The 20,553-nt window shown below is 40.3% G+C and overlaps 1 pseudogene; it reads left to right on the forward strand.

Moving 5' to 3' along the window:
• Nucleotides 1-523: 523 nt before the first annotated feature.
• LOC149146419 (cullin-3A pseudogene) lies at nt 524-1,141 on the forward strand (annotated as a pseudogene).
• Nucleotides 1,142-20,553: the final 19,412 nt, after the last annotated feature.

A 20,553-nucleotide genomic window follows, 5' to 3' on the forward strand; every position in this document is an offset into this window, starting at 1 on the left:
GACACTCTGGGTGTCAATTCCATGTTGCTCGACGTTGTGTTCACCAGGGAAAGAGGAATAATTATGTGTTAACTGAATAAAGATCACCTTCCATCCAACATATAATATTGTCAAAGAAAAGGACGTAGCCATTCGCAGAACACATGTATTGAATGATGTCAAGGTCACATTCAAAGGTGGCAAACTCATGAATGTAACCAAATCACATACAAGAAATGCAGTAACGAAGGGATACATGATATGAATAATGCTACTTTAAGGCGGTGCTGACATCAGATTACAAAAAATCGTGTTGTATGGTGGCCTCATAAGTGGCGGAGTCGCATCCCTTCCATTGGTCTCTAGATCGCACCCTAGAGATTCAACACTTAACCAGAAGATGTGACCTAAGCCTCAACCCAATTATGTGACCTCTCCCAAGTCGTTGGGTCGCTAAATCACACCTCAACTCAGCCTACAGGGAATGTGACCTCTCCTATTTGTGATTGTGCGACCTCAAGTGAGTCACACTTCCACCCAAGTCATGGGTCACACCTCAAGTCAGCCTCCAAGGAATGTGACTTACATATGGCTCCGGAATGTGACCCCGTCTTACCACGATGTATTTCAAAAGTCCTTTTTAGATGTTACGGCTAAATTTTACATAATAGAGTCCCAGAATTTTATTGAATGTTGGGATTGTGGTGATTATATGAAGAAAGGAGAAAGAAGTCTACATGAAGAGACGTACAAAGTTTCAAATTACTTATATCCAAAGAGAAACTTAAAGATTACCTATGTTGTTGAGAGGGAGATGATCACAAACCACATGACGTTGTTGGTTCACAGGGGGAAATCTAGATTGGTGAGTATACTTGTGAGTGACAAGTATGAATATTTTGAGCGCATGCATAGCTTGTTTTGTCGTGTTCCCAGTGGGTTTCCAACCATCCGGTATTTTATGACTTCTCATTTACGTGACACAGGGAAGCAATTGGTAACTGATCCAGAGAAGTCGAAAGATCCAGTAGACTTTGTGCAACACCTTCTTGATATGGAGGATAAGTATGACAAAATTATTAGCACGGCATTTAGCAATGATAAAACTTTTCAAAATGCTTTGAAAGTCGCAGGTGGAACTCTAAAATGTGACCTGCGTTAGGTGCAACCATGCGACCTCTATGAGTCGCAAGATCGCATTCTTAGGCCTCAAAGAAGCTGCTCGAAGATGCAACCTTGATGTATGCAACTATGCAACCCTTGGTAAGTCGAAAATCCACTAAAGTCACGGAGTCGCATTCCAACATGCAGCCAGAAGGTGCAATTTTCCACAACGCGACTGTGCGACCTCTCCCAGTCGCTAGGTCGCAATATCGCACCTTAGGAATCTAATGGCTAGTGCAACTCATCCTCTCTAGCGATTGTGCGCTACTCATGATATGAATATGAACGTTCGTTTGGAAGTCGGATACATAAAATTGATATAAAGGGGATGCGTTCTACATTCTAGCATTATGTAAATTGGTCTTATCTCAGGCATGTTACGGTCAACACTCATGGTATTAAGTCCCAGGAAATGGGTGAGTTTGGTGCTCTCCCAGGAGGTTGACTTTGGAGAAGCATAAGGAATTTTTTTTATTTGTGTTAATCAGTTAATTGCGCAAAGCAAAAAATAAAAATAAAGAATAGACCACACCCCCCTCTATTCTTGATGAGATCAAATCCCCAATACGACACTACAGCCTTGACGATGATCATTGCTTGCATGAGGTATTGACAGGTTCCCATCACACTAACCATTTAAATGTAAAAGTCATTATCATCAACATTTTGGGGCGTTGGGGATTGGAGCATACCTTCTAAGTTACATTAAGTGCTATCTTGAATATGCAAGTGTTATTAAGAGTCATGATCTCCAATACCATCAAAAGACTTACCCTCAGGTGGAAACAACACAAATGAAGCTTGCGGGCCAAAAGAAAAGTGAAGGGACTGTTATGAAGACAATCCCTTCTACGGATAGAAGTGATCTCTCTAGTCTTATGAGAAGATTTAGCAACAAATCGGACAAACAAATGCAGGCTTTCCTAGTTTATGTTGGAAAATCTAAAGTTAGAAAAATGTCATTCTCGACCTTCTAGCTTCCAGGTTCAATCCTCTTTATGCCGTCAAGGATGAGCACCTGCAAGGAAGATCAAATGAGAGAGACAAAAGCATACATAATATAGTTCACTCTAACATAAACTACATGACAGATCAAGGAGCATCATGCTAAATGAATAATGATTTATACACTTATGGAAAGTAAACACTAGATGTATTTATTAATAGAAATGAGGGAAGCATACAACCATAGGTGACTTGATGTTGGAAGCCTCCTTTGTGGTGGATTTCCAAGTCCAATCCAAGACCATTCAAGCACTCCTTCTCCTTAGTTACATGTGCATAATTTAGGCATAGTTTCATCATAGGAATGTAACCAAGCAATGACCAACCATTTGGCGATAGAAGGGACTTTATTTATAGGAAAGGAGAGGGAGTTAGGGATACATAAAAGAGGGAGGAAGGTCCACATCTCAAGGGGAAGATCCCTAAAGGTAGGATCAAGGACTCAAAATGGGAGAACTTGACCATATATTCATTCAACAACATCCAGCTCGTTGTTCTCGAGGCTTCTAGTAAGAGAAGCTTCTCCTCCACTTTAGGAAAAACTGCTAGAAGAGGTTCAGTGTGGGTTTTCCTATCAAAATACATGCTGGTAGCACTAGGTCAACATGTTGCAACAAGCCATCAACACGGGCTAATATTAGTGCAAAGCGCGTTGATCTTGAAAACTAGGGTTTCAGGCAAATTTCTCTAGAATTCTCTTAGGGAAGCTTTTCTTCTCTTCTTCAGGGATGTTTCTGTATGTGTTTCATGGTGAGTACACTAACATCTTTCTTCATTTGGACGCTTCAGGATACAGGACGGGAAGTGCGACAAAATATTGTGTAACAGATGCCCCCTAAATCATGAAGGTAGAACAGGGAATGATGGGTGAAATTCTTTACTAGTCAAGGCAAATACTTGGAGAAACATCGTCAAGAGACCTGCAAATCAAGCATGATACAATATCTAACATATTTGATGTAAATATGCCTAAAAATACATCTCTGAATAGGCATCTAACAATACATGAATCCACGGCATGGACGCACCCATCTCAATAGAAGGGATCAGGGGTAACGATCCACAACATGGACGCAGCCATCCGAATAGAAAGGATAATGTGTAAGGATCCACGGCATGGACGTAGCCATCCGAATAGAAAGGATCATATATATGGACCCACGGTATGGTCACAGCCATCTGTAGAGAGGGAATCATGTGTACAATCATGAATAGATCATAAATCCATGCAACCTGGATTTATCAGATGAAATCCAGGGTCTTGATCTCCGTCTCAATCCAATCATTGTACGAATTCTACCATGTGAATAGATGTGTCGGGGTCAAACATGATAGAAAACCACCTGATTACCGATCAATGATGTAAATCATTAACATGCACGAGAGAAACCACCAGTGATGACAATGGCTCTCAAGGTACAACAACACAATCCACGAGTGTAAGAAATGAAGCTAAAGTTGAACACCCGCAGAATCATTTGATCGAATGCCAATAATGTGAACATATCGTCGAATGTGAAGAACCTGCCATTGAGGCATGCAAGCTCCAAGTGGCTGAAAGGGAGTTTCTAGATAATTTTCTTGGATAATGAGTTGAAGTCAACAGGAAGTGATCCGTCCAAGGAGGGCCATAATGTATCCCACATAATCAACACGAAACAAAGCATGTAGTAGAGTAAATAAGATAGATTTAGGATTGTTGCAAAAAGGTCAGATAGGGTATAAGTGGTAATAATTGCAGATGGGACTTCTTTTGAACATATCAGTGACACAACTCCAGAATTCGACAACATTTGACTCAATATAGGATCAGAGTTCATGATGAAAATATGGTATAATCAGATGAGAGGCAAATGGATTCCCAAAACCCAGGAAGGCAAGTGATGAAGTGAGGATAACCCAAACCCGACATGAGCGACAGATAAGTGTCATGTTCAAGAGCGACATGCTACCTTTACACAAAATACAGGACATGTTCACTTTCATTTTTCCCCACTATTTCTAGCGAGTACCTCATTATTTTTTATCGCAAGCTTGAAGAGGATAGCATATGCTTGTCGTATAAGTTCATCCTTCAGATGAATCCATCCTAGTAAGTTTAACGAGTCCTAGGAAGGAGAAACTCGGTCTCATCATGGTGACAAGTCCTACGTCGTTTAAGTTTTACGAGTTCGACAGAAGGGTAACTCGACATCTTTTTTATGTTTAGAGAGTTTCAAAAAGAGGCAAAAAGGAAACTCCAAAGGTCGCTTTTCGTAAATAGTCTCTTGAATCTGAAAAGGTAGAAAACGATATCCAGGAGAACCTCTTAGCCATGTGTGACTAAGGTATTCCTTTTTCATACAATAGTCTATCTCAATCCAGAAAATGGTTAAAATTATACTAAGTAGATGTCATTTCATTTACTTTAACAAGTTCAAAATGACAAGTACTTGGCAATATTTTCATATTTCGAGAGTTAGAAAAGAGCTAAAAGATGACTCTGGGGCGTTTCTTTTTCGTTTAATTTTGACGAGTCCAAAAAAGTGATTAAATAAAACTCATTGATTCAGTCAAAATTAATCATTGTCACCATTTATCCATGACCTGTCACTGCACAAGTGAACGCACATTACTGATTTTTGAGAAAATATTAAAATATAAGAAAAATGTGCCCTAAATGGTAAAAATATCTCAAAAAACTTATAAAAAACTCAAAAAGTAAAAACATTTTTACCATTTGACATTTGGTAATTTGGAGAGCACCTTTTACCCCAAGTTTCTTTGATCTTCAAGCGAGGATTGCGACCAATCCAGGATATCAGTCATCGATCTGTTTGCTGCAAGTAGAGATGTGTCCTTCCTCTTCATTCTAGTTGTAATTTTAGGTTTTTTCATCCATAAAATAGATGCTAAGGAGGACTAGTAAAAAATTATGTCGAGGGCGATCAACGCGGGTTTTACCCATCGGACCCGTGCTACTCACCCTAAGCTCAATTGTGCCAATGCGGTGGAAGCGTGGAAATATAGGGAAACAGATGCATTGGTGTAAAGACCTCCATGTTTAATTATTGTTTCCCAAATTTATTTCATAGAAGCTCATAAAATCTTGGTTTATGGATGTTCCATAGGTTAATCAATGAAAAATGGTGATCGAATGGAAGGAGAGAGGGCATGAAGTAGAAGATCATCAAGCAGCCCAAGACCCAAATTTCATAGCGGCCCTTCGGGCATGTGGGTTACTGAAATTCTTCTGTATTCCTGGGATTAGGACCCAGATTGAATTACTGCAGCATTTGGTCGGTTGGTGGGATGTAGACCACCAATTGTTTATGATTGGGGACCAAGAACTTGAGATAGATATCGCAGACATCTATTTCATTATGGGTTTGTCCAGAAGGGGACAATGGATTCAGCTGTCTGGTTCTCGTACTAGAGGGGAGAGTACATATATGTTGATCACGAGACATTGCCCAGGCTCTCGAAAAACTAAGAGTGGGAAGATAGACATAAAAACTATCACCAATCTCCCGCTAAGAAAAATTCTCCATACCATGGCCCGAATAGTTGGAGCTCAGGCCTTGCATGAAGCGACTAAATCTCATTTCCAGTATGCCATAGATTATCTAAGTCCCACAATTTTTAATTGGTGTGAAGGATTGTTGGTCAACATGAAGGACCAACTCACGAAATGCAAGACAGGGAAGTTGAAATAGTTCGACTATGGATCTATCTTGGTAACATTCTTCTTAGAACGTGTACCATTATTCAGATATTAGTGGATAGAGGTGGAGTCTCTAGAGCCCAAGGATCCACAGTTGCTGAGGTGGGGTGAGCTGATGCCTCGTCATGGAGGTGGCTAGAAAATGACTTTTCCTCCGGCATTCTTTGGATGGGTGCAACAATAGCTAATCATGGTAGATGATTGGGCATACGTCAATACAGATTTCTGGGGAGACCTCGACCTTCCACTTCCACCAAGCACACAGTGTACTGATGCAGGTAAAAAACTATTTTTAGTTTTTCAAGTGTTTTTTTTTATGTTTTTGTTTTATGTGTACTGACATTTGAAACTTGTGATTTTTGCAGATGTTGGACCAGAGAGACATCCAGGGGCTTCTCTGATAGCTAGGAGGGTGGCAATATAAATTGACGATGCACCCTATGAGGAAGGAGTTGACCCGATAATAGAGGTGGAACACAACCTGGAAGCCTTGACAAGAGGCATTCCAGAGTATGTGTCTATTGACAAGGTGCCACTACGGTATCAGAGGCATATTGTAGGAGTGTCAGCTAGACTACGTCGGTTGTTGAACCGAGTCATCAGAGTTGTTTCGTGCTACCATGAGCACCATGTTGGCGGATAGCCATCTCTAGTTTTCATTTTTCTACACTTATGTAGGCTTGAGAAGCCATGTGTCTCAAAACACAGATTTTGATATTTTGATGTAACAGACATTTTGAAAACTCTCTCTCTCTCTCTCTCTCTCTCTCTCTCTCTCTCTCTATATATATATATATATATATATATATATATATATATATATATATATATATATAGATATATATATATATATATATATATATATATATATACATGTTTTACCTGTTATGTTTATTGTTCCTACTATGTGATGGTTTTTTTTTTACATATGTCGCAGATGTCTATCTAATACATGATTTTCCAATGTATTTGTTAATGCATTTAGATGTCTTGGAATATGTTGATAAGTAATGTAATCAAAATTCATTTCCAAGAGATGAACACGTAAATACATCCTTAAAATATTTGGGTTTCTGACGGAATAATGCTCGTTTAACTGTAATACAATGAGTTGTGAGTCAATTTTAACAACTAACGCCCTAATACCAAGGGCAATAGCTTCCAACAATAGTTCGATAACCGCACTATATTCGGAAATATTGTTAGTTGTACGACCTAGACATATGCCCTGTAAACTCACTAACTCACCATTTGGAGCATAGAGTTCCCACATAACGGAAGAGAGATTTTGTGTACTACGGCAAGTGTCATCAGCAAAACCAATATGAGGAAGAAGGTTCGTTGACATCTGCAAACCAAGTGGAACATGCGGTAAGCAGGAAAAACATGTTCGCAAAAATGAAAACATTCACACCAAAAAGCAGCACACTAATGAAACACACACTAATGTACAAGGTATCTATGCAAAATCTAGGCATAATATTTTTTGAGGTAGAGCCCATTGCGAGGCTCAGACAACTGATTGCCATCATAGTCAACTAACTCGTATGCACCCTTTTGCAATACACGTTTAACAATGTAGGGTCCATGCCACATAGGCTTGAATTTCCCGGCTCCTAATTTATCATTAGCCTGATCATATAATAAGACTAAGTCACCTTCATGATGAGCACTAGTATTTCAGCAAGAATGTTGCAACTCCTGGGGCTACCAACTTTACTTTATCAACCTGGGGTTCATACAAACTTGGCGGTGACAGTGTTGTATACACAAGTAAGATGTGATGGGTCCACTCTTTTCCACTACAGAGCTAGCGATAGACCACTATGGTTTCTCAAACAAGCCTTCTATTGATTCAGAATGAGTTTGATTACCAATGAAGAAAAAAGAATTTTGCACTAATCAGGAGAATTGAAATATTGTCTACTGCAGTAAGGAAAGACTTAAATCAATGCTTTAAACATGCCACTCATCTAACTAATTGCTAAGATATCTTGCTTCAGAAGAATTCTAAGCTAACATGTGTATAATCCTAATTGTCCTAGGCATGCAATCTGAAATAACCAAACATTCTATTGTTGTGCATATGAATGAACACAATAACTCTTTTTTCCCTTTTTGTCCTTTTTGTGAAAATGTGAATGCCAAATCTTCTTGGTGATGTGGCAGGTGGGTCAGACATGGTGATGGAAGGTCAGATGGCTTTGGAGGCATGTAGGGGTCTTCTCCTATCTTCCTGGATGCTTTTTTCACAAGTCGGCCTCAAAACAGGCCACTATAGGTCCTCCTACAAGATGTCCTAATGCTTCCTACAAGATGTCTTAATGCTCCTACAGGATCCCCTGTATTCCTACAAGATCCAGCCGAGAGCAATAGGGGTGACTTGGAAGGTGGTATAGGGCTTAGGGAAGGTGAATGATGGAAGAAACAAGGCAAGAGGGTGGCTAGGACTTCCTCGAAGCTCAAACCAAAGTTTGTAAAATGGTTGGATTTGCTCAACAAACCTAGAAAGTTACCCTTATGGAATGATGAATTGGTTGGTGGACTTAGTGGCTTTTGGTGATCATGGATGGATGAAGTTAGGCTGGGGTTGCTGGCATGAGATCTTCCTGCACTATTGAAACTCCTGCAATACATACATCACTGGCATTTATCTAAGGATCATATCAAACAAGGAAGATTTCTAATCAACTTAAGAAAACAGAATTTCATTATTTAGCTACCTAATTCATGCATGGAAATACTTACATAATATTGTGAAACACCACGAGATCTAATACAAATTTGAATATATCATAAATGACAATTGAAACCTATTCCTGAAAACTGAAAAGATGTTGGCCTAAGTAGCAGAAAACCTTAAATTCCATAAGAAATCATAATTCTGTCTTTTTAGGGTTGAATAGGAGTTTTTCCTCAAACCATCATCCCTGAAGGGAGGAGTAAGGCCAAATCCACCTGCTATCAGCCTTTTTGTTATTGCTTTATCTCTCTAAATCTACTACTAAAGAAATGCACAAATGGAAGCAAACTAATCAAATTCTCTACTACTTGCAATGAAACAATGCTAAAACCAATTCAACACTTAATCTATGAAATAACCTACACATACAAGTACAAGAAGAGGAGGCTTTACTACTAGGGTTGGGCCCTAACCTAAGAGCTTCAGCCCTCTGAGTCAATTCAGTGCTGGATCAAGGAAATTCTCATTCTCAATATCCTATCAGAAAAATTACATAACAATGTTTTGCCACAAAGCTTGAACTTGAAAACGCTTATTGCTCTTACATAAAAAATCTGAATTCTAATGAGGGTCTAGGCCTACTTATTTATACAACTAAAGTCTCCAACAACTTCCTTAAATATATGGAGGCTTGGCTTCCAAACTCAAGATGAACTGGCTCTTAACTGTCACTCACTCGGCTGCCCATGATCTCTATGACTCGACTGCTTGCAACTTCAAGCTAGTGTGATTTCATTGAAGAATATTCGAATGAGTGAGGATTTAATGAGGAGGATCTCTCCTATAATCTCTCCTCCTTGTCTCATTCAAGTTTTTTACCTTAATTAGCCAAAATTTCCATGATTGGCTCTCAAAAACCTACAATCAATGCATTGTAGACCACTAGGCATACATCTTACTTTTACTCATCTCATTAAGCAAAATATAATTAAAACATGTAAGGAATTATGAGAAGAGTTGATTTTAATAAGCTTGGAGGTGTATTAAGGTCCATATAGTTACCCAATGATGAGGCTCATCATCACCCCCCTACTAAAAGTGTTGCTCATCCTCTGAGCAACTTAATCTATATCCATGTCCTTCATTTCTCTAGTGGCCTCCCTGACATCCCATGCTTCTGTTGTAGTTTCTTCTTCTTGTGAATAAAATCTTGCCTTGCTCTCTATCTCTTCCCACTACTTTCTTTCTTCTTCTTCTTTCCTTCCTTCCAACATTCCTAAAAGTAGTGGTGGACTGAGTCTCAAGCCAATCCAATTGACTTTGAGTCTTTATAGAGCTTGCTTGTACATGGGTGTTCTGTTTAGTGCCTCTCTCATTCTTTGAGGAGAATGGTATTCTCTGATTTTCAGGCTGTAAGGCAAGGTGTTCCATCTCCTTTGGCAAGCTTGCATGTTGTCATCCCCTAGCAATCTGAACATGTCTTCAAAGTGTGTGACTGCTTGCTCTTGTGCAGCAAGGTACCTAGGTGCAAGCTTAGGATCATTTGCAATCAAGTTGTGGGTGTTGATGATAGCCATTGGATTGGATTGTTCAGCTATGATCATAAGTGGTTATGTCTCTTCTCTTTCCATTACCTTTTTCATCTCTATAGCTCTTTCCTCCTCATGATTCATACATGATGCTAAGGCCATCAATTGCAAGTCTCCTAGCTTTGAATTTGGGTCTCATACATTCAAATATGTCAAGGCCAAGTTGTGTAGGTAAAACTCAAACATCTTTGCTCTATCTTCCAAGGTAATTTGATCGCAGAGATCAATGAATTTTCTATAGTCTTGGAAGGGAATCGTGCCTGTCTTTACTAAAGTCTTAATTTAGAATTGTAGCCATTGTTCCTTGAGATACAAGGCATAAGACTTGGTTGGCATCCTGCACTGGATTGCCTCTAAGGATAAACTGGCCATAGCTGCCAACTGGATTTCTCTTTCTTGTAACTATCCCCTTAGCCATGCATTCTCTGCTTCTAACTGAGATTTCATCATTGCCTCTCTATCCCTTATGTTGCTCAGTTCTCTACCCATCTCCTTTAATTTTTCCTCCATGTGGCCTACATCCTCCACTCCTTTTGATTTGGAAATTTGCATCCACCTATGTGTCCTTGCCCTTTCTTTCTCAAGTTCAAAGAATAAGGGGATGGAAAACTTCTGTGGGATAACCCTACCCCCTTCAATGAACCTGTAGTAAGAGTTGAGGTTGGGTTGTGGACTAGGCTCTCTGAGTTCTGGGTCTTCCTTCTTTGTTTCTTGCTGAGTGATACCTTCTTGGTCCATTTTCTGAGTTTCCTGTAGGTTTAACAGAGTTTCATGTAGGATGGCCTCTACTTCTTGTAGGTCTTTCTATGTCTCTTGTAGGAGACATTTTCCCTTTGATGAGGAAGACCTTGTGATAGGCCTCCTAACATATGTGATGGGAGATTTGGGAGAGGCTTGTCCTGATGATCCTTCTCCTTGATTTTTCTCAAGAGGAGCTATCTTTTCTTGCTGCTTTGGTGAGTCTTCAATAACAATAGGAGTTTTGGTGGGTGTTTGAGGTCTTCCTTGCCTAATCCTTGTGCTCTTTCTTGTCCTAAAGTACAGTGGGGTTTGTCTTTGTCTTTTTCCTTTTGACTTGATAGGTGTACTTAGGGCAGTAAGAGCAGTTGCTACCTCCTTCTCTGTGGGTTCTGGAGATACCCTTGGTGATTCTTCCCCTTCTTTGCCTTGAACTGTAGACCTTTGTTCTTCCTTTTGTTCTGTCTCCTCTTTTCCATTCTCCTCCTCATCCTTGTCTCTCTCTTTCTCTTCTTCCTCTAGTTCCTCACTCTGCTCATCTATCTCTTCTTTTGTTTCTTCTTCTGTCTCTTCTTCATTTTCCTCTTCCTTTTCTTCATCTTTTTCCTCCTCTATTTCCTCTTCATTTTCTCCCTCTGTTTCTTCATCCCTCTCACTAGTAGTGGGGCTTTTGTCATATTCAAGAGCTTGAATTGCTCCCTCTGCTTGCATGTCTCTGAAAGTTGTCCATGTAATAGGGAGTCTTAGGTTTTGTAGAGCATCTTCTAGGATAATTTTGATCAACCCATGATGGGCTAGTTGCTGATTTTTTCCCTCCTGCACTTTGATTCTCATATCGATCAATTATTGAAGAAGAAAGTAGGGTATACTTAACCTATTTTGAGGAGGTGTATCTGCTCCAAATCTCAGTTCTTGGAGGAGTCTGAAATGGCATCCATACACCACACTATATTTCCCTTCACATGATATATATTTAATAAGGTGGTAACTAACTTCATTCTAAGGGTATGGAAGGCTTTCTCTTCTGACCCCATCTTTGTCCTCCATTGCCTCCTCCCCTTCCAAAAAGAATTTCTTCCTTGCAAGGGTGTTGTTACCCTTATCTTTTTTTCTCCAAGGTAACCCTAAAGGGAGTGTGGTGATTTTGTTTATAACTTAGGGGGTGATTTCTAGTGATAGGCCTTTCACCACAGCAGTGGCATGGGTCCTAGTGAGGGGTATGAGTGAGAGAGAAAAATATTTGGCCACCTAATCATCGTATCCTCTCATTCTTTCAAAGAAACCCATCTAATTGTGCCTTGTGAAAATTTCTACTACAGGAGGGTGTTGATGAATTCTTACTATGTTTGTGGGTTCCCTCTTGTTAAAACCCCCTGTCATCTTTCCCTGGTAATTGTGGAGGCTTGTATGGATATAATTCAAGAATTCTAGTGGGTGAGAGATTTAAATGATAAATCTGCAATATAATTCTCCTAGACTGTAACTTCCTTAACCAATTGGAGAATTTTTCTTCTTTTTTTAACTCTAAAATATGGGAAGGTATAGCTCCTACCTCACTGGTTACTGTCTGATGAGGACAACCTTTGATCTCTCCTCCCTTAATGCCCACTGATAATCATGTAGATGACTTCTCTGTATCCTGTAGGTCTTCCTGTAGGATCCTGTAGGTTTTCCTGTAGGATCCTATAGGTGCCTCTGTGCTGCAAAATGCTCACTATCTCCTGTAGGTGCTGCTTCAAGAAGGCTGAGGCAATCCTTTTTTTGATGAATTCTTGAGATTGATAATGCTCTTTTAGTGTGGGAATCAGTGTTTTATTTCCTTATATGGATGATCATGTGGGATGGTGTGTTGGTTGTCTAAGTACGAGCACCTACTTTTGGATTGTTGGTCCCACCATTAATCCATCATTTCACTCACCTCGTAATCATCTCCCACTTCGTTCCTTCGTAACTTAACCATTTTTGGCATTATCTCCTTTTTCTTCTGATTTGACTGTTGCCACGTGTGGAGTGGTCTAATTGTTTTCTCCTCGTCAACTGCATGAAGGTGGCCAAGTTAACTGGCCACCTTTTCTTATAAAACCAACTCTTACATAATCCTACATTTTTTATCATATCATGCTAATGAGAGAGCATGAGTAAGATGACATACATGTGGGTAAGATGCCTTGATGATGATGCTCATTGGAGAATGATGTCCCTGTGCTGTGTATTTTCTGCATATATTTTTTTATTATTGGCCTCTTTTGATGCTTGTTTCCTTGGATGTGCAGGTACTGGAGAGTGATGTTGATGATCTTACTATTGTTGTTGAGCTCTGGAGGAGCTTCCTTAAACTTGGAATCTTTATGTTGAATATGGTTGCAACCCTGTGAAATTTCCTTTGTGGGATAGGCTGCTACAGGATTTCCTATAGGAAACCTACAGGATGTCCTGTAGCTGCCTCTCCCCTAAACTTTCATATCTTTTTTTAGTTCTGGAGCATGAGGATTGTTGAAAAGAGTAGAGAAGGGTTCCTGTGAATGGTAGGTGAGAGGTATAACCCTCAAGTATTGTCCCTCTGTCCTTTGTTCTCACCCTCTTCTATTTGTTTTTTCTTCTTTGAAAACTGTATATATTTTTTTTAATTGACTTATTGGATGGATGTAGGGGTAATAAGGTGATGAAAGGCATGGTGATGATGTGGTGGAGTGATTATTTTATTTATTTTTTTGACACAGACTAGTCATCCACTTGCTCTAAGGTCACCTTTCTTGGGATTCCAAAGCCACTGTAATTCCTATAAGAAACTCCTGTAGGTTTTCAGGGAATCCTGTAGAAAACACAGAGCCTATGTAAACTAAGTTGGAGGAGTTCATAAATGGAACGATTGATGGAATAATGAAGAATATGAGATGGAGGAATGAAAATATGGATTGTGTAGGTCCTTCTGTTCCTCTCAAGTTGCATTGATCCTACTCCTCCTAACCTGCAAACAACATTTTCAAACTTTTTATTTTCTCTCTTTTTTGAAAACAGTTACTCTACCTCCAAGAGGTTTTCATCCTAGCTGCTTGCCCTGGGTGCCTCAAAAGAGGTTTTCACCCAGAGATATTTTTTTCCTTTTATTTTCAACACCATTGAGCCACCTCAAGAGGTTTTCAAACCAACAGTGGGACTCAGGTGCCTCGTGGAGGCTTTCACCTAAGTCTCTTTATTTTTATTTTTTTTTTCTTTCTTTTCTTTTTTTGAGGACTTGATGGGGTAGAAGCTGAGACTTGCTCCACCACCATCATTGTCTTGCTGATACCATTGATGAATTCTTGCTTTGACAAGGGCTTATTGTAGAACTTCAATCTGTACCCATTGACAAGTAAAGGGATAGCCTCTACATCAATGGTTCTTATCTCTACTAAATCATTATCATGACATTTTTCTATGACATAATGCCCTAACCATCTAGTCCTTAATTTTCCTTTAAAATCCTTTTATCTGGAATCATACTACAAAGCCCAATCACCTTCTTGAAACGTTTTTTCCTTTATGTTCTTGTCATACCATATCTTCCTTTGAACTTGAATCACCTCTGTGTGCAGGAGGGCCTGCATCCTAAATTCATCTAACCCATTCAGCTAGAGCAATCTTTCTTGTTGTGCCTTGGTGAGATCTAGATCCAGTTGTGCTGCCATTCTTAAGGTGTTGTATTCAAATTCAATGGACAGCAAGGCCTTCTTCCCATATACCAGATCATAAGGAGTGAATCCAGTGGTGGTCTTCCAGGTGGTATTGTAGGCCCAAGTGGCCTCAACTAATCTATCTGCCCAATCCTTTCTATTGTTGCTAATCACTTTGGTCAGAATGCCTTCCAGCACTCTGTTGGTTACCTCCACTTTCCCATTAGCTTTTGGGTGGTAAGGAGTGGATGTTCTATGCTTGATCTTGTGCTAGCTCAACAAATTTTCAATCATGTGAGATGTAAATTGACAACCTTGATCAGTGACCAATTCTCTATGGTACCCAAACTTATAAAATACATTTTCTCTTAATAACTCAGCCACTTTCTCTTCTGTTGTTGCTTTGATCACCTTGGCTTCAGCCCACTTGGTTAAATATTTAGTGCACATAATGATGTACTGCTTTTGCCCGGATGGAGGGTCAATGGGCCCAATGAAATCCATGCCTCACTTGTCAAATGGCTCGAAAGTCACTTGAGGTTGCAGAGTCATTTCATCCCTTGGGGTAGGTTTCCCCATCCTTTGGCACCAGTCACACTGACTAGTATATCTCCTCACATCCTAGTGAAGAGTGGGCCAGTAATAACCAGCTTGTAGCACCTTGAATATTGTCCTTTTGGCTGCAAAGTGACCTCCACAGGGCCCATCATGACAGGTCAGAAGGATGTCAAAGACTTTCTCCTCCATGACACATCTTCTCAGAATTTGATCTGGGCCTAGTTTGGAGAGGTTGCCGACAATCCAAGTGAATGGGGTCCTCTTTCTCATAATCTTGCTCTTTTCCTTGGAGGACAAATTTGGTGGAAACTATGTAGACACCAAGTAATTTGCTATGTTAGCAAACCATGGAGAGAGAACTAAAATGGTGAATAAGTGTTCATCTGGTAACTGATCATCAACCATTCCTTCCTCCCCTGCAAGCAAAGTCAATCTGGATAAAAAAATCTGCAACAACATTCTCCTTGCCAGGCTTATCAATAATAGTTAAATCAAATTGTTGCAATAAAAGTAACCATCTAATAATCTGGGCATTTACATCAGGTTTATTCATCAAGTATTTAATTACAGCATGGTCAGTATGTACAAATGTTTGGTAACCTGTAATGTAATGCCTAAATTTGTTCAATGAATGCACAACGGCTAGGAGCTCCTTTTCAGTCATTGTGTAGTTTAATTTGGTTTTTGACAGATTCTTACTGATGAAGTAAATGGTATAAGGTAGTTTGTCATCTTTCTCACCTAGAGTTGCTCCTATGGCTTTGTGAGAGGCATTAGCATGTATTTGGAAAGGAAGAGTCCAATTTGGGCCTAGGAGAATAGGAGCAGTAGTCAACTTGTCCTTTAGGGTGTCCAAGGCCTCTTGACAGCTTTCTAACCATAAAAATTTGGAGTCTTTGGCCAATAACCCAAATAAAGGAGAAACTAACTTGCTAAAGTATTTTATAAATCTCCTATAGTATCCATCTGAGCCTAGAAAACTTCTGACATCCCATTGTTTTTGCGGAGGTGGGACCCTTTGGATGATGGTTATCTTATTCGGGTCCACCTACAATCCTTTCTGGGATATTGAATGACCTAGAACAATCCCTGTAGTCATCAAGAACTCACATTTTTCAGGGCTAAGGAACAAGTTCATTTCAATGCATTTGTTCAACACCTTACCCAAGTTGGAGACAGCCTCCTGGAAATCACACCAGTTGCGTGTAAAATCATCCATATAAATTTCCACTACATCATGGACTAGCTCGACAAAGATACTCTGGACTGCCCTCTAGAAAGTGGCGGGAGCATCGCATAGGCCAAAAGGAAGGACCCTATAAGCAAAAGTACCCCAAGGATAGGTGAAGGTGGTTGTATCCTTGTCCTCTAGGCTAATCTGGATTTGATTGTTCTCGTTGAACCCATCTAAGAAAGAGAAAAAAAATTCCTTGCCAGGCCATCTAAAACTTGGTCAATGAAGGGTAGAGGGAAATGGTCCTTCTTTGTTGCTTTGTTTAACTCTCTGTAATTGACACAAATCCTCCACTTCCCATTTTTCTTTGGAACCAACACCAAAGGAGAAACCCACTCACTGTTCGAGATAGGGTAAATGAATCCTGCATCCAACAGCTTTTGCAGTTCTTCTTTGACTATATCCTTGAGAGTTGGATTCATTCTCCTTTGGGGTTGTCGCACTGGTTTGCAACCTTCTTTGATATAAATGTGGTGGGTGCACACAGAGGGGTGCACTCCCTTCATTTCTCTGTAACTCCAAGCAAAGGCATCTAGATGTTCCCTTAGCATGTTGCACAACTCTTCTTCTTGGTGTACAGAAAGAGAAGGGTTGATTTTCAAAGTTCTTTCAGGGCTGGGTAGGGTTTGAATCAGCTAAGCATAGATTAATCTGATAGTTGCTCTTGGTTTTTTTTACTACTTCCTCTAAGGACAAGGTGTTGGGAGTTGGATTTTGGAGTATGTGTTCAATTAAATCATCTTCATCCGGTTGTCCTCCTCCCATGGCAGCTTCTATGGTATAAAGTTGGGCTGAGTAGACTTCATCCTCCTCCTCTTCTAGCCATAAAGGTAAATCATGTTCTAGAGATGGTTGAGCAGGAGGGTACAAGACCAACTGCTTGGACAGATGCCCATTTTTGATAGTCATATTTCCAACCCTACAGCTGATGTAGGCATCAGCAGTGGCTAACCAAGGCCTCCGAAGTATGAGAGGGTAACCATTAAGCTTGGGCTTAGGTTGGAGAACTAGGAAGTCTGCATGGTACTCCCAGGAATCGATGGAGAGCATCACATCCTCAACAATCCCCTCAGGGGCTACTGTGGAACAGTTTGCAAGCTGCAAGACTGTTGCAGCCTTTCTTAATAAACTCTGGAGATTTAGCTTAAGCATGGTGTCCTTATTCATCACATTAATGGCAGCCCCAAGATCAATCAAGGTGTGTGGGACAATGGTTCCATTGATGTGCACATCTACTATAGGGCTTCCAGGGTCTAAATACTTTGGGCAAATTACCTGCCCCAGCATTAAGTCAGACAGCTGTCCAATGACATTAATGGTAGGGGTGTCTCTTTTTCGCCTCCCTGGATGTTTGAAACACTTCTCTTTAATCAATTTGTTGTAAATAGGTACATCCTTAATGTCTTGGAGAAGTGGAATTTTGACACATAGATTTTTCAATTCACCTAAAAGTTCATTCTCTTCTGGGGTAGGTTGGACTGGATGAGTTAATCTTTCAGGAAAGGGTGGTGGATTCACTCTAGGCATACTTTCCTCTCTTTCCTCCTCACTCTCCCTAGGTGGAGATGGAGGTTGGTTGTCCGGGAGTACTCTCCCAGACCTTAGGTTGATTTCCTAAATTTCCACAGCATAAGTAGGGTAGGATGTCTCTCCACTGTATACCTGTTGTGCTTGTCTATTGTTCGGGTTTGGATTTGGCTGGGCAAGCATCTGAGGTTGTTTAGGTGGAGCAAGGTGTAAAAGTTGTGGTTGAGTAGGAGGTGAAGGAAATAAAGTTGGAGCATTGTTGTATGGGGGCCTCCACCCTTGGGGTGGTGCATTCCACTGAGGCTGTGGAGGATTATATGGCTAAAATGACTGGTTGGTCGGCTGGGAATGGTACTAAGGTGCAAAATACCAAGGAGAAGGTGTAGACCAGGAGGGATGAGCAGGGGGCCCCCAAGAGGGAATGGATGTGTTTTGGTTAGGTTTGTAATATGCATAGGATGACCCTTGCATGCCCTGCTGGTATGGTCGAGGCCCATGAGGTCTCCTTTGATTTATGTAGCAGAGTTGTTTAGTCACCCCTTCAATTCCCTAATACACAGCTTTTAGTCTAGATAGAGAAGGGCACTTGTCTATGGAGTGGTTTTCTTCACAGACCGAGTAGATTTCTATAAGTTTTAATGGACATTCATTCCTAGGGTGCCTCCTTGTGCATCTAGGGTAGAAGATGGATAATGTTCCCTTTGCTTCCTCATGCTTTCTCTTGATGTGCATAGTGTCCATCTGTAAGGCAAGGGTTTGCAGCATTTCACTCTTGAAATCTTCCAGCATATTTCCAATTTCACCTTTTATGGATGTGTTGGAAGAGGATGAGTTGGCCATTGGTTGACTACCCCTACCCTTTTTCCTAGCTTCCCTAGAATGATTCTTAAAGACAGTCTTGATATATTCATAGGGTAGCTGGTAGATGTCCCCTCCTACTAGCAGCTTTAGTGTATCCAAAAGATCTTCCCTTAGTCCCTTGAGCAGGACTATCTTCAGTGACTCAGGATCAAGTGTGCACTTGACCCTTTTGTAGCTAAGCTGGAATCTTTCCTCATAATCCTCTAAGGATTCATCATGCCCCAAGGTCATTCTAAAAATTTCCTCTTTAGTGTCTTTGGACCTGTAGTAGTCCCGATACTTATTATTGAAGGCTTGTTGCATCTAAGCCCAGGTTGTGATGCTATCCCCAGGTAAACCCATGAACCAGCACAAAGCTGCATCCTTGAGAGTGGATGGGAATAATTTCAACTTCTGATCATCAGTGGTGTAATCATAAGTTCTGCATATGACAGTGAACTCAAACAAGAAAGTATCTAGATCTTCTAAGGTCAGGCCATGGAAGTGAGGAAGAGCATAGGGGCTTATGTTTTTCATCTTGGCATCCCCATTGGTTTCTCTGATGGGAAAAGCACCCTCAATTCTTTCTCTATCTCCTCTGTCATTCCTATTTTCAGCCATTAGGTCCATTGGAATGTGTTCTCCTTCTTCTTCTCCCCATGTAATCTATTCAAAAATCTCAGATTGTTCGCCTAAGGGGTCCTCCAATTCACAGCCACCGAAGAAGAGGGAAGGTTGGTTGTTTGAAGTGGTGGGGTATTTGGTAGAAATTTTCCTAGGTTATCCCTATTCCTACGAGGCATGAAAGAAGTGTTTTTTTTTTTTTCAAGCTTTGAGACTAATTGCATAATTGAAATAACAAACTGAATGGATACTAATTGTTGAATGAAATCTCACTTGCAGAATGGAAAAGAAAGCAAACCAACTTACAATTACTCTTGCAGAAATGAAGCTAATAGCATAATGAAAGAGATAAGAAATGGAAGAAAGAAAGCAAAAATCACATCTTACTCAGACACCTCCCCGACAATGGTGCCAAAAATTGATGAGCACCAGTATTGCAGCAAGAATGTTGCAACACCTTGGGCTACCAACTTTACTTTATCAACCTGGGGTTCATACAAACTTGGAGGTCACAATGTTGTATACACAAGTAGATGCGATGGGTCCACTCTTTGTCACTGCTGAGCTGGAGATAGACCACTATGGTTTCTCAAACCAGCTTTCTATTGATTCAGAATGAGTTTCAATACCAATGAATGAAAGGGAATTTTGCACTAATTGTGAAAATTGATATATTGTCTACTACAGTAAGGAAAGACTGAAATCAATGCTTTAAACACACCACTCATCTAACTAATTGCTAAGAGATCTTGCTTCAGAAGAATTCTAAGCTAACATGTATGTAATCATAATTGTTCTAGGCATGCAATATGAAATAACCAAACATTCTACTGTTGTGCATATGAATGAACACAATAACTCTTTTTTCCCTTTTTGTCCTTTTTTTTGAAAATGTGAATGCTAAATCTTCTTGGTGATTTAGCAGGCGGGTCAGAGATGGTGATGGAAGTGATGGAAGGTCATATGGCTTGGGAAGAAAGTAGGGGTCTTCTCCTAACTTCCTGGATTATTTTTTCACAAATCGATCTCAAAATAGGCCACTACAGGTCATCCTACAGGATGTCCTAATGCTCCTACAGGATCCCCTATATTCCTATAGGATCCCCTGTATTCCTACAGGATCCAGCTGAGAGCAATAGGGGTGAATTGGAAGGTGGTATAGGGCTTAGGGAAGGTGAATGATGGAAGAAACAAGGCAAGGTGGTGGCTAGGACTTCCTTGGAGCTCAAACCAAAGTTTGTAAGATGGCTGGATTT

This window comes from Pinus tabuliformis, chromosome X (genome assembly GCF_031772625.1).
Source record: "Pinus tabuliformis cultivar Carrire ecotype Pingquan chromosome X, CPIR1, whole genome shotgun sequence".
Taxonomy (NCBI): Eukaryota; Viridiplantae; Streptophyta; class Pinopsida; order Pinales; family Pinaceae; genus Pinus; species Pinus tabuliformis.